Here is a 15124-nt window from a genome sequence, read left to right as displayed (position 1 = left end):
GGTGGATTGGCCATGCCGAATTGCTCCTTAGTGTCCAAAGAGGTGTAGGTTAGATGGAATAGCGGGGTAAATATGCAGGATTAGGGGAAAGGGTCCTCTGTTGGAGAGTCAGTACAGACTCAATGGGTTGAATGGCCTCTTTCTACACAGTAACGATTCTATGATTCTAACTTCATTATACCAATACTCAGACCACACAGGCTTCCCACAATCAACAGGCTTTCTATTTGTACTCGGACAGCTGGTCAGCTGATCACCACATGATTTTGCCGTTGGTTACTTTGCCTATCTGGTCAGTTGATCAGCTGACCCTCATGGCAAGTTGCCATTGGTTACATTATATCAGATTCCAATGTTATTGTTGGTTATGTTTTAACGTAACACAGCTTCAAAGTATGAACGTCTTTTGTGTTTATCTTTTTTTATGATAGTTGACCTCAGAGCTAAGTATTTCATTGCTTCATAAGTGTTGTCCCCCATCATGGGTGAGTGTTTCTATTTAGTTATAAAAATGTGCTGTAGCTTAGCACAGATTACTTCATTTCAAAAACTCTCTTTTGGCATTGCAAAGCATGCTGGTAAATTCGGTGAGATTTCTGCATAACTGGCTGTAGTAAATATTACTGTGCATCTCATCTAAACAGAAAATGCTGGGCAGCATCTGTGGAAAGGAACACAGGTAACATTTCAGATCTAAATAATCCTCCTAATTAGTTCTGTTTCCTCCCACAGATGTTACTCGCTCCATTTATCAGGCATTTCCTGTTTCTAATTCAGATCTTCAGCACAGAAGAAAGAAGAATCATAGAATCGTTAGAAGGGGGCCGTTCAGCCCATTGAGCCTGCACTGACAGTAATCCCATCCAGATCCTATCCCCGTAGCCCCACATCTTTACCCTGTTCATCCCCCTGACATTAATGGTCAATTTACCACGGCCAATCAACCTAATCTGCACACTTTTGGACTGTGGAAGGAAACGGGAGGAAACCCACACAGACATGGGGAGAACATGCAAACTCCACACAGACAGTGATCTAAGGCTGGAATTGAACTCAGGTCCCTAGCGCTGTGAGGCACCAGTGCTAACCACTGTGCCACCACGCATCTGCAGTATTTTACTTTCACCTAAACTGCAGTTGCTCCTAAATTGGATAGCTTTCTGGAGTCTCGACTGCGAGTTTCAGAATTTGTTGAGAGTGGCGCAGTTTATTATATGGGGTAGGGTGAGCGAGGGACAACACAGTCAAGTTTAATCTTACTCTCCCTAAATACTGACATACGCAAACTGTTCATCGATGGTGATTGAGCAGCAGTCAGGAGTGGAAACTGTGGCTTAGTCCTTTCCTCATAGCTAAAGAGTTCCTGAAGTCAACCAAAACATATTCATTACCCTCCTCACACACATTAGGGATAGAAAAGTTGGAGCTCTCTGAACTACACCACGTTGCTTTCATCAACTTCACCATTAGTTTGTGTCTGATGAGGCTGCCTCTTATAAGGCCACTTTGGGGCTTGCAACGCTTAATTGGCCAACTGTTCATCAACGCCATGCCACACACAGTTTCCCCTGTGACAGGTGATCATTGCCACATCGGGTACAATATTTGTTCACATTTACCTGAACGATGTGCTGAAATTTAGGTGGAGTAATGTGATCCTCAGACATTATGCTGTGTGCGCCATGCAACACTAAGTCGCGTCCTCATATTTGAGTGAAAGTTTTGACTGGCTTCGTTTAAAACCTGCTTTGTATTCACATTGTGGTACACGTTGACTCTGAAAAAGATCATCAGATTACAATGAAAAACGTGATCCTCCATTAGATATTCCAGTGGCCGGTGTTTTGCATGATCCATCAGCCAGTTTTCAATTCCGGAACATAAATTGCATATAAATATTTAATTTTGTGAAAATAATCAATGAATTTGGCCTGTGACATACTTGATATCTTCAACAAACTGTTGAAAATCTATTTAATAATTGTCAGTCATGTATTTCTTTGTCCACATGTCGATTTGACAATCTGAATGTGATTTATGTCTTGTATGTATTTTATAATGGGAGCTGTTGCTTCTTGATTATTTGGGGTTCTTTCAGGGTTGTCAGAGTTGAATGAGATGGTGGGAGAGGAAGAGGTCTCAGACATTCCACCCTCCCCCCCTTGGTTATCTCCATAGCTGTACCCAAGAATGAAATACCGAAATTGGAGTGCATGGCAGAATGTAGGGATCCCACACATGAGCAACTGGACCTCATGTTTATCCAGAGCAAGAAGAGAATCAAGAGAGGAATCCACAGTACGGGGCATGGGGTTATTAAATGGTGAACTGGGTTGCTCTCTTGAAGTGCTGTTGTTTTTTAAAGTTTATTCATTGGACATGGGAGCCACTGGCTGGCCAGCACTTAATACCCATCCCTAATCACCTTGAACTGAGTGGCTTGCAAGGCCATTTCAGTCGACAGTTGAGAGTCAACCACATTGCTGTAGCTCTGGAGTCACATGTAGGCCAGACTAGGTAAGGGCAGCAGATTACCTTCTTTAGAGAACATTACAGAACCAGATGGGTTTTTCCTGATAATCACCAATAGCTTTATGGTTATCAGTAGTCTTAATTCCAGATTTTGTTTTATCAAATTGAAATTCCACCATCTGCCACGGTGGGAATGGAACCAGGTCCCCAGAACGTTAGTTGAGTTTCTGGGTTAATAGTCTAACAAAAATACCACTTGTATCTATGGTTTGGGATCCATGTATATAAAATGAAGGGATTATCCCTAAGGGATTATAAGACGAGGAATGTTTGAGAGGTTAGATCTATATCCATTGGAGTTTAGAAGAAAGTGAGGTGATCTTTTTGAAATGGACAAGATTCAGGGCTGACTCAACGGTGTAGATGCTGAGAACAGGTTTTCCTTCATTGCTGAAATCTAGAACTGGGGGCATAGATTCAAAATACAAGGTCTCCCATTTAATATGGAGATGAGGAGGATGGCATGGTGGCACAGTGTTTATCACTGCTGTGTTGCAGCACCTGGAATCGGTGTTCAATTCTGGCATTGGGACACTGTCTGTGTGCAGTCTGCACATTGTTTCAGTATCTGTGTGGGTTTCCTCCAAGTGCTCGAGTTTCTTCCCACAGTCCAAAGATGTGCAGGTTGGGTGGGTTGGCCATGCTAAATTGTCCATTAGTATCCCAAGATGGTAACTTTGATTTGATTTATTATTGTCACATATATTAACATACAGTGAAAAGTATTGTTTCTTGCACAGTATACAGACAAAGCATAACATTCATAGAGAAGGAAAAGAGAGAATGCAGAATGTAGTGTAACAGTCATAGCGAGGGTGTAGAGAAAGATCAGCTTAATGCAAGGAAGTCCTTTCAAAAGTCTGACAGCAGCAGGGAAGAAGTTGTTCTTGAGTCAGTTAGTACATGACCTTAGACCTTTGTATCCTTCTCCCAACAGAAGAAGGTGGAAGACCGAATGTCTGGGGTGTGTGGGGGCCTTAATTATGCTGGCTGCTTTGCCAAGACAGTGGGAAGTGTAGACAGAGTCAATGGATGGGAGGCTGTGCAAGTTGGATGGATTAGCCATGCTAAATATGTGGGGTTATTTGGATAGAATGGCAGAAGGACCTGGGTAAGATAGTCTGTCAGAGAGTCAGTGTAGCCTTGATGGGGCGAATGGCCTCCTTCTTCACTGTAGAGATCCTATGATTCCATGATCCTATGACGCTATGGTGCACCTCTCAGAGGGTGGTCATGCTTTGAAATTCTCTTCCTCAGAAACTACCTCAGGATCATTGATCATATTCCAGCCTGAGTTAGGCAGATCTTTGACTGACAAGAGAATCAAGGGTTGTGGAGGACAGACAGGAAATTGGAGTTAAGGCCACATTGGAATAATTAAAATATTATTGAATGGCAAAGCAGTCTTGTGGAGCCAAATGATCTACTCCTGTTCCTATTTCTAATGTCCATATTCAATAGAGTCATAGACGTTTACAGCATGGAAACAGGCTCTTCAGCCCAACTTGTCCATGCCACTGTTTTTTTTAAAACCCTAAGCTAATCCCAATTGCCTGCATTTGGCATATATCCCTCGATACCCATTTACCCATGTAACTGGCCAAATGCTTTTTAAAAGTCAAAATTTTATCTGCCTCTACTACTACCTCTGACAACATGTTCCAGGCACTCATCACCCTCTGTATGAAAAAAAATGTCCCTCTGAAACACTTCTGTATCTCTCCCCTCTCATACAACACCTATGCCCTCTAGTTTTAGAATCCCCTACATTTGGGAAAAGATATTGACTATCTAGCTGATTTGTGCCCCTCATTATTTAATAAATCTCTATACAATCACCCCCAAGCCTTCTACGCTTAGAGAAAAAAGTCCCAAAATATCCAGCCTCTCCTTATAACTCAATCCATCAAGCCCCTGCAGCATCTTAGTAAATCTTTTCTGCACTCTTTCTAGTTTAATAATATCCTTTCTATAATAGGGTGGCCAGAACTGTGCACAGTATTCCAGTGTGGCCTTTCTAATGTCTTGTACAACTTCAACAAGACATCCAACTCCTGTGTTCAGTGTTCTGACCGATAAAACCAAGCATGCCAAATGCCTTCTTCACCACTCTGTCCACTTGTGACTCCACTTTCAAGGAGCGATGAACATGTACCCCGAGATCTCTTTGTTCTGTAACTCTCCCCAGTGCCCTACCATTAACTGAGTAAGTCCTGCCCTGGTTCAATCTACCAAAATGCATCACTTGGCATTTATCTAAATTAAACTCTATCTGCCATCCGTCAGCCCACTGGCTCAACTGATCAAGATTCCATTGTAATTGCCTACTATGCCACTAATCTTGGTGTCATCTGCAAACTTACTAACGATGCCTCCTATATTCTCATCCAAATCATTAATATATTCAGATAAATAGATATCTGTTGTTTCAGTCATGGCTGATGCAAAATCCAGGATGAACTGTAAAGATTACTGGGAGGGGGGATGGGGTGGGGTGGGGGTACAGGAATGGTGCATTTCTTGCTAGAAAAGTAATCAAGGAGTCCTTTCTAATACACAATTGAGGAAGCATAATGGAGGACATGCCTGTCACCATCAGTGCGGACAAAGTAAAAATGGTCGAGCACTTCAAGATTAACCTGTCGTGGTTCCCCCATGCCAACACTACAGTTAAGAAAGCCCACCAATACCTCTATTTTCTCAGGAGGCTAAGGAAGTTTGGTATGTCCATCAACTTTCATCAACTTTTCCAGAGGCCCCTTAGAAAGCATTCTTTCTGGTTGCATCACAGCCTGGCATGCCTTCTGCTCTGTCCAAGACTGCAAGGAACTACCAAAGATCATGAATGAAGCCCAACCCATCACACAAACCAGCCTCCCATCCACTGACACTGTCTACACTTCCTGCTGCCTCGGAAAAGCAGCCAGCACAATTAAGGACCCCACACACCCCGGACATACTCTCTTCTACCTTCTTTCACCAGGACAAAGATACAAAAATCTGAGGTCACGTACCAAACGACTCAAGAACTGCTTCTTGCCTGCTGCCATCAGTCTTTTGAATGGACCTACCTCGCATTAAGTTGATCTTTCACTACACCTTAGCTGTGACTGTAACACCACATTCTGCACTCTCTCCTTTCCTTCTCTATGTACGGTATGCTTTGTATAGCACGCAAGAAACAATACTTTTCACTGTATACTAATACATGTGACAGTAATAAATGAAATCAAATCAAATCTTCTGGTGTTCCTGATTCCTCAGTATGATTTCCGCCAACATTTGAAACCATTAGTGCTTGGTACTCAGTGAAGGGAATACTTCACATCACAGCTTATTGTGCCTTTGATAATTTAAACCCAACCATCCCTTGTTGCTAAAATATCAGTAGAAAAGTTGAATTTATTTTGAGGAGTATTATGAATCCAAGATGTGGATACTGAAACCTGAGTGAGCAGGTAACAAAAAATCATTCAAAAAGACCAATGAGATTCACAAAAAATTTTTAATACAGAAGTAGACAGGAGGTGTTGATTATTTTTAATTCATTCATGGGACATGGACGTTGCTGGCTGGTTAGCGTTTATTGCCCATCCCTAGTTGTCTGAGGGCAGTTGAGAGTCAACCACATTGCTGTGGCTCTGGAGGCCAGACCAAGTAAGAATGGCAGATTTCATTTGCAAAGGACATTAGTGAATCAGATGGGTTTTTCCGACAATCGACAACGGTTTCATGGTCAACAGTAGATTCATAATTCCAGATTTTTTTATTGAATTCAAATTCCACCATCAGCCATGATGGGATTCAAATCTAGGTCCCCAGATCATTACTTGAGCTTCTGGATTAATAAACAGTCGAGCAAAAATATCACTAGGCCATTGCCTCCCCATTAAATCTCGTTAGTGTAAGACGCACACAACATTGAAGCTGGAATCTGGCTGGTCAGCCATTAGGAGAATATTCACAAAACACTGCGGATACTGGAATCTGAAACAAAAACAGAAAAATACTGGGAAATCTCAACAAGTGTGACAGCATCTATAGAGTGAGAACAGAAGCAACAGTTTGAGTCCAGATGACCATTTGTCAACAGCACAGATGAAGTCATCTAGGCTCGAAACGTTGGCTCTCTTCTCTCTCCACAGAAGCTGTCTGACCTGCTGAGATTTTCCAGCATTTTCCTGTTTTTGACTGGGAAGATATCACTGGCTCAGGGAGGGCAAGAGTGAAATTGAACCGAAGGGTTATCACCATGAAGGATTCATTTTGTGCATTTTGCCTCAATACAGGTAAGGTACAGGATAATGGAACAAATCTAGTTTTCAAAATTCTGGGTGGTTTCAAGAGTTATGCACAGGTATTGCAATATTGTCTTCAGTGATTGATGACTTAAAATGGACTGGACTCAGAACTGTGCGGTGAAGAAGCAAGGTCGAATTTCTTCGTTCAGGCACCGGCTTACCCTTAAGGATTTGTTGATATCTGTTGTGGATATCAGGGTTAAAGTGTAACTTTGGCGTGGGCAGAAGACAATCCACCACCTGCCCAGCCTCGGAGCTGAACTTCAATCGTACGTTTAAAAGAGGATCAGGGGAGTTTTTTGAAGAGAAGAGTTCACAAGATGACAGGAAAAGGCCAAGAAATGAAAGAGAGCGTACAGATTCAGTTGAAAGCTACTGTTGACACAGATGCAATGAGCAAAACAAGTTCTGTGCTGTAATCTTTACAGCTCTCTGATGCAATGAATTATAAATTTATGCTCACATTAAATTCAGGATAAAATAATATTTAGAGAGGCTTCTACAGCCCTGCAGTTAGACCCTGTTATTGCACAATTATCATATTACGCTGTTGCCATCTGCAGCATCATGTTAATGTGACAAGGAGCAAACCCAGAGCATATATTCATCTTCCGTGCTCACCATAACTCCCTTACCAAAGCTATCAGTAAAGCCATAGTTACAGCCCAACAAAAACATAGTACATTTAATGCATCTACTCAAGGTTTGGTACTTGGGCAGAGTACAAAATGGCATTCAGTGCGTGCCTGAGATCATGCCTTCAGTGTACACAGAAAAATTGCAGTGTCCCACAGCAGAGAAGGACGCTAATCAGCCCACCATGCCTGTGCTAGCACTTTGTTTAAAGTTAATTTATTAGTGTCACAAGTAAGGATTACATTAACACTGCAATGAAGTTACTGTGAAATGCCCCTAGTCGCCACACTCCAGCATTTGTTCGGGTCAATGCACCTCGCCAGCAGGCCTTTCAGAATGTAGGAGGAAACCTGAGCACTCGGAGGAAACCCACGCAGGCATGGGGAGAACTTGCAAATGCCACACAGACGGTGACCCAAGTCGGGTATCAAACCCAGGTCCCTGGCACTATGAAGCAGCAGCGCTGACCAGCTCTGCCACCCCAAATTTAACACAGACAACATTGCTAACCAGCAAGTCTTTTGGACTGTGGGAGGAAACCAGAGCACCCAGAGGAAATCCACACAGAATAAGGCAGAATGTGCAGACTCTGCATAGACAATGACCGTGATAGTGACAATAATGGTGACTTTGAAAGAGAAATCTAGTCAATCCCATTCCTCCTTTCCCCGTAGATCTGAAAATACAATCCTTCTTAAATAGCTAGCCATACTGAAATTTTCTATTGAAGCTACTTCAGCCTTTCATTCGGGCAATGCATTCTAGATCACAGCTCACTGCATTATAAAAGAATAATCTTACCTTCTCTCAGGCAAGTTGTTTTGCCAATGAAAGTTCTTCCAGCAAAGTTCCTGCCAGTGGAAATAGTTTCGTCTGATCTATTCCATCAAAGGGCCTTAGAATTTTTAACATCTTTATTAAATCTCCCCTGAACCTCCTCAGATATAGTAAGAAGTCTCACAACACCAGGTTAAAGTCCAACAGGTTTATTTGGTAGCAAAAGCCACTAGCTTTCGAAGCACTGCTTCTTCATTAGGTGAGCGGGATTTCAGTTCACAAACAGGGCATATGAAGACACAAACTCAATTTACAAAATAATGGTTGGAATGCGAGTCTCCACAGGCAATCAAGTCTTAAAGGTACAGACAACGTGAGTGAAGTCTGCAATGGCGGGATTTGAATCTGAGTCCTCAGAACATGATCTGAGATTCTGGATTAATTAATACCACCAGGCCATCATCTCCCACATTCTAGTAGACTGCCTCTGCACCTTCTATGACAGTCACATCATGCCCACCAAGCTGATTGGGATGTGAACATTGTCATTTTGAAAAGAAAGCAACATGGGTGCTATGCTGTCACAAAATGGATTCCAGAAAGTCAGGTGGCTTCTGTTCATCATTTCAGGGCAGAGACAATGGGTAATATCTTATGGTTCTGCCCTGTGGCATGATTTACTGTTGTCACCGAATTCAGCGGACTTTTGGTTGGCTCCCCGCATCTGCTGTGGAGGTGTAAGAAAATCCCACCTAATATGTCCAGGAAGTGAGGGTGACACAGTGGCTCAGTGGTTAGCACTGCTGCCTCACAGCGCCAGGGACCTGAGCTCAGTTCCTGGTTTGGGTCACTCTCTGTGCAGAGTCTCCACGCTTTCCTCGTGGGCTTCCTCTGGACGCGTCAGTTTCCTCCCACAGTCCAAAAGGCATGCTGATTAGCTGCTCTGCTAAAATCTCCCTCAGTGAACCCTTACAGGCACTGGAGTGTGGCGACTAGGGGATTTTCACAGTCACTTCATTACAGTGTTAATGGCCTACTTGTGACACTAATAAATAAACTTAAACGTAAAGACTGGTTAGACAAGTGATTTGTTTCTTGTTAGTGATCTGGGTGCCTGCTACAGCTCAATAAATCATCTTTCCTTATGTGTATGTATTTGCTTGTCTGATTGGTGAGTGGGTTTTTGTTGTGTTTCCATTTCAAGAATTATGAAATTAAACATGTTTCCTTTCTTTTGATTTAAACTGACAAAAAAATCCTGTTCATGTCTATTCTTTACTCCCACAGCACTCAATAGAGTGAAATACTTCTGTTCAAAAATATATCTTTTTCCAATCAGCCATTGGATTCACATTCCATCCATTATCTTGTAATTGAGGTGGTGTCTATATATGCCCTACTTGTGAACCCAACTCCCACTCACCTGGTGAAGGAGCAGCGCTCCAAAATCTTGTGCAACAAGTAAACCTGTTGGGCTTTAATCTGGTGTTGTGAGACTTCTTGCTGTGCCTACCCCAGTCCAATGCCGACATCTCCACATCACAATATCTCAGCTGAGGTCTAACCAATATTAGATAAAAGGATTCACATAATTTGTACTCTCTGCCTTTATCTATCACTGGTTGGCATGGGATGGTTAAAGCTCTTCAAAGTTTTCTTGATGTTCTTTAGAATGATGCACACTGTTAGCTTTCCAGGATGTTTCACTGCTCCCATGCTGCTAATCCCATCTGTGGGGTTTGGCACTTCCTTGATTACTCACAACTTTTCAAGCTCCTCTATCTTGTCTTTCAAATTGGACTTGAAACACTCTTCCAAGATGTTGAGTTGGCCTTACGCACTCAACAACAACAAGATGATATTTACAATGAAGACTTGAGAAAATGTCATTGTCATTTGTCAGCAGTCAATAGCTTGGTGCCAATTTCTTCTGCTACATAAAGGGTGAGCAGTCCAAGATTATGACCTGTTTTAGTTGCAATAAGGGGATTTTTCTTCATGACCACTATCTGGAATTGAAGGTCCTCTCATTTTTCCTCTTGAGGTGAGCATTGTTCCATCATTGAGCCTCAACCTTACCTTCAACGTCTTCAGTTTCTGGATCACCATCTTAGGCAATTTATATTTATGAAGCTTATGATGTTGAACACAGTATCAGTGTCCACACTAACTTGATACTTTGCTTCTGTAGTCATCATTCCAACATTAACAAGCCTTGACAATGGCAACCTGTTCGGAAATCAGAATCATTGCCTGTCATCTCTCTAGCAATCAATTTTGCGGTCTTGCTTTCTTTCTGTTTACCAAAACACTTTCACTCAAAGTGTTTTAGCTTCTTGCAATTGAACAGCTGTTTTCCCGATGCTAGACATGCTTTCTTTTCCTTCTTGTGGTGTCTTCCACAGAATTTACATCTCACACTTTGGACTTAATATTTCTGCTGGACTTTCTGTAAGTTGTCCTTTCTTTTCCTCATTGATTTGTGCTTGGATTGTTGTTACAATCCCAGCCGATATTACTCCTGAACAAGACAAAGGAACATTGGGACCAGGAGCAGGAGTAGGTCATCTGGCCCCTCAAGCCTGCTCCATCATTCAATAAGATCATGGCTGATCTTTTTGTGAACTTAACTCCACCTACCTGTCTACTCACCATAACCTTTAATTCCTTTACTGTTCAAAAATCTATCCATCCTTGCCTTAAAAACATTCAATGAGGTAGCTTCAATTCCTTCATTGGGCAAGGAATTCCACAGATTCACAACCCTTTGGGTGAAGAACTTCCTCCTCAACTCAGTCCTAAATCTGCTCCCCCTAATTTTGAGGCTATGCCCCCTACATCTAGTTTCACCCACTAGTGGAAACAACCTCCCTGCTTCTACCTTGTCTATTCCCTTCATAATTTTATATGTTTTATATGCCCACATTTATCTTTGCTAATCTTTTCCTTTTTACATCCATAGAGAAGCTTTTCCCGTCCATTTTGTATGTTTCTCTGTAGTCTACTTTCATTTTGTTATCTCTTTCAATATTAGTTTCTTGCTGCTCCTTTGCTGCATTCTGAAATGCTCCCAATCCTCAGGCTTATTCCTTTTTTTTGGTAACTTAATACGTCTTTCACCGAATACAATCTTTAACTCCTCTTGATATCCATGGTTGGATCACCAATGCTACTGAGATCTGTATGTCTCAAAGGAAAGTAAATTTGTTGTAAACCATATTTTAATTCTTTCGATGCTTGCCATTGCCTATCAACCATCACACCTTTTAATGTAGCTTTAAATGCGAGCAAAGTCAGTTGAGACACAGACTAAACACACAGGGCATCTAAGCCCTGCTTACTTGGTAAGTACAACATTTTCTTGCATTCACTATGAGTGGAAAGCAAGCTCCAGCTTTTATATTAGATGGTGACATGATGGTGATGAAGATGATGTCTTGTGAAATTGAGGAAGATTTGGAGAAATGGTACAGTGAAGCAACATGCCCATCACAGACCCCTGAATGTTATAAATGTGCCTCAATCGCTCAGCAAATAGTGGTTAACTTTTCATTTGAATGCTTTAGAATGGCAATGACAGTCGATTAACAGCTGAGCCTGCAAGAAATATTGTTTACTATGATTATAGCACAAAGTACAACTCCCATCTGTTGCTGTGGTATAAGTACTTGGCTACGCAGCAGGAGATTCCTATCAAACTGCTACACTATCAGCCGCTGGTGCCAAGCTCCTGCTGCTTTCCACTGGGAAAAGGAACTCAAATACATGTGTTGGGATGGAAATTGAACACCACCCAGGGAGAGACTACATTCACCTCAGGTCACTGTGAAGCTTTTGATATCGGGTGTAGTACCCCTGTTCAACAAAATGATGTCTAACATATAGAGGTGTCCTTACTGCTCATCTTTGCGAAACGTATCAGAGTATAAGCTTCGCGATTTATTCTGAAGCAGGGCATATGTCAGAGTTTTTAAGGTTTATTTATTAGCATCACAAGTAAGCTTACATCAACACTACAGCGAAGTCACTGTGAAAACCTCCTGATCATCATTCTCTGGCGCCTGTTTGGGTACACTGAGGGATTTTAGCATGGTCAATGTGCTTAACCAGGACATCATGTGGACCGGATGCTTCGGTTTCCGGAGCACCTGGAGGAAACACACTCAGACACGAGGGGAAACATGCAGACTCTGCAGACAGTGACCTAAGCCGGGAATCGAACCCCAGTTGCTATCACTATGAGGCCGCAATACTAACCACTGTGCCACCGTAAGAGTCATGATTCAGTGCCATCTCATGCAAGGGAGCAGAGATTTCTTATTGTGGCATGTAAGGGAGCTGAGACTGTCTATCATGACAGGTCAAACATTCTTCAATGAGATCTGAAGAAAGGTCGTTCAATGATGAGATTGGCCCTGAGAGGGTATAAGAAGTACTCTTGCTCGAGTTATTAAAAATAGCACAAACACACCATCAATCATTGAGTTCAATGCCACAGGATTACTGAATGATACAAGAGAGAAGTAGGATATTTAGCTCATCATACCTGTGCTGGCTCTTTGAAGGAACATTCCAATTTGTCATGCTCCCTTGACACACCATTAACTTTGTATACCTTCGTGTTCTGCATGATCAAAGTTTAATTGTGTTACCAGAAGGCATGCTTGAAGACTGGAGTAAAACAGACATTTTAATAAGAGGATGGGGGAAATGACTGTTTGACCAAATTATTTTAATGGGTTCATCTGATTTTTAAGGCCCCAGAAAATCTTCTGCAATATATACATAAATAGTAATGCTTTAACTCTTAGTTAATATTGATCTTTTAAAGACTTATTTTGGATCTGGCACATTATATGTTAAAAATAATAGATCCTATTTTTCAAATTATAGAAACATAGAAACCAGAAGCAGGAGTAGGCCATTTGGCCCTCCAAGTCTGCTCTGTTATTCATTTTAACCTTGGCTGATCATTGAATTCAATATCCTGATTCCCCTTCTTCCCCCATTCCTTGATCCCTTTAGCCCCGAGAACAATATCTAATTTCTTCTTGAAATCAGACAATATTTTGGCCTCAACTACTTCCTATGGAAGTGAATTCCACACATTCATCAGCATCTGGGTGAAGAAATTTCCCAAATCAAAACAGAAATAACTTTATACTCTTTTTGACAAGTAACGAAATAATGCTTGACTCTCTTTTATCTGTTCTCACACAAAGCCATGATTAGATTCAAGCCCTCTGTTTGGTCTTGATCACATAACCATCCCCGACATTCCAGTGAGGTGCCCAACTGTTGGAGTATTTGTTCAAAGTCAGATGCACTCCAGACCCTCATGCTTACATAAAATATTTGCCACCAACTGAACAGAATCAGGACCAAGTGCCCACACTAGTGAGAGAATGGGAGTGTTTCCCACTGACACTGGGAGCATCTGTCAGGTTGGACTAAACCCACCCCACCATCCCCCATTGGCCAGCAGAGTACCACAAACCCCTCATCAAAGAGGGCACTGTCCCCCCACCCACAAATGACAGGTCACTCCCCCACACACCACACAGGCATGAAAGTGACCCAACCATTCCACTCACCCCCCTCCCACTCATCCCTCCTTCTCACTCAAAACCCCATTCAGCACCCCTCTCCCCACTTAGACATCCATCAGACTCCACGCCTTGGCTGTGTCTTCAGACTACTTAATCCCTTCGAAAAATCACGGCTGTCAATCAGGCTCAGAGTCTTTGTAAACATTCTGGTGCGGAACAATGGAGTTTTTGAGATTCATTCAAGCATGAAGGAAAAATAAATAAACAGAGTTGACTGGACAATGAGTTGAAATTCATTGAGCTGTCAACGGAAGCCTGTTTCAAGTCACTGTACTATGAAATTGAAATAGATCAAAGGTTTTCAATGGAATAGGAGGTGTTTCAATGGTTTCAGCTTTCTAGGGAGGTTCAGAGACTTCAAACAGAAGATATGTAAATATATTGGGGTTGCGTGAACAGCTGTGGAGAGGCAGTAAAATTGGCATCTCCTCCCTGTCAGAGGACTTCAAACGAGTCTGCAGCTTCTGAAAGGGAGAAAAGGCAATCTCAGCTGCAGAATGAATAGCTACTGTGATTTAAAAGTTTTCTAGCTGTCCAGTAAAGTGACCAGAACACTTCAAACATTTACAGCTGACAGGGAGGAATAAAGGTTTTAATCACAGGTTTGTCTGTAATCACCATGCCAGAGGTGATCTTCAGGTCTACCAGTGTGAGAAGAGGAAGTCCAGCAATAGGACACCCAGTGTATGGGTCTGAGCCAAGATTAGCCTCTTGCCTCCAGCCCGAGCACACCCAACCCACTGGACCCTTGGGGACACTCCCTCTGTAGCTTGGCAGTGGCAGAGGTGTAAATATCCACTGGACCTACCTTCTTGATCACCCTCAGGGTCCAAAATATTAGGTCATTGTGTCAGTGCCAGGGACCATTGCACCTTTGGCACTGCTAAGGCTTGAGGTTTGAAGCTGAACATGAGTAGGGTTCTGAGAGAGGGAGGTGATGAAAGTGGGAGTCTTAGTGGAGTGGGGAGTGAGAGCTGAGTGGGGGTCTTGGAGGGAGGGGACTGAGGGGAGACAGTTTGGAGGGGAGTATGGCCCATTATTTGAGCAGTGGTGGGGAGGATGTCCCTATTTGCTGAGGAGCTAATGGTTCTCAGGGTCTAGTACTCCAGATCCATGCTTGTCATTACCAGCACCAAAGCCTTCTCAGTGCATTTCCTGCTGGAGAGGTGGGTGAAAGGCCCATCAAACCCACTAAATGTATCACAATTATGCCTGATTTTCCAGGCATTGTGATTCTCACCGGGAGCTAGTGAACTTCATTGTAATGTT

The sequence above is a fragment of the Carcharhinus amblyrhynchos genome, chromosome 29 (assembly GCF_965287045.1).
Source record: "Carcharhinus amblyrhynchos chromosome 29, sCarAmb.v2.hapA, whole genome shotgun sequence".
NCBI classification, from domain to species: Eukaryota; Metazoa; Chordata; class Chondrichthyes; order Carcharhiniformes; family Carcharhinidae; genus Carcharhinus; species Carcharhinus amblyrhynchos.
This window is presented reverse-complemented; position numbering follows the sequence as displayed.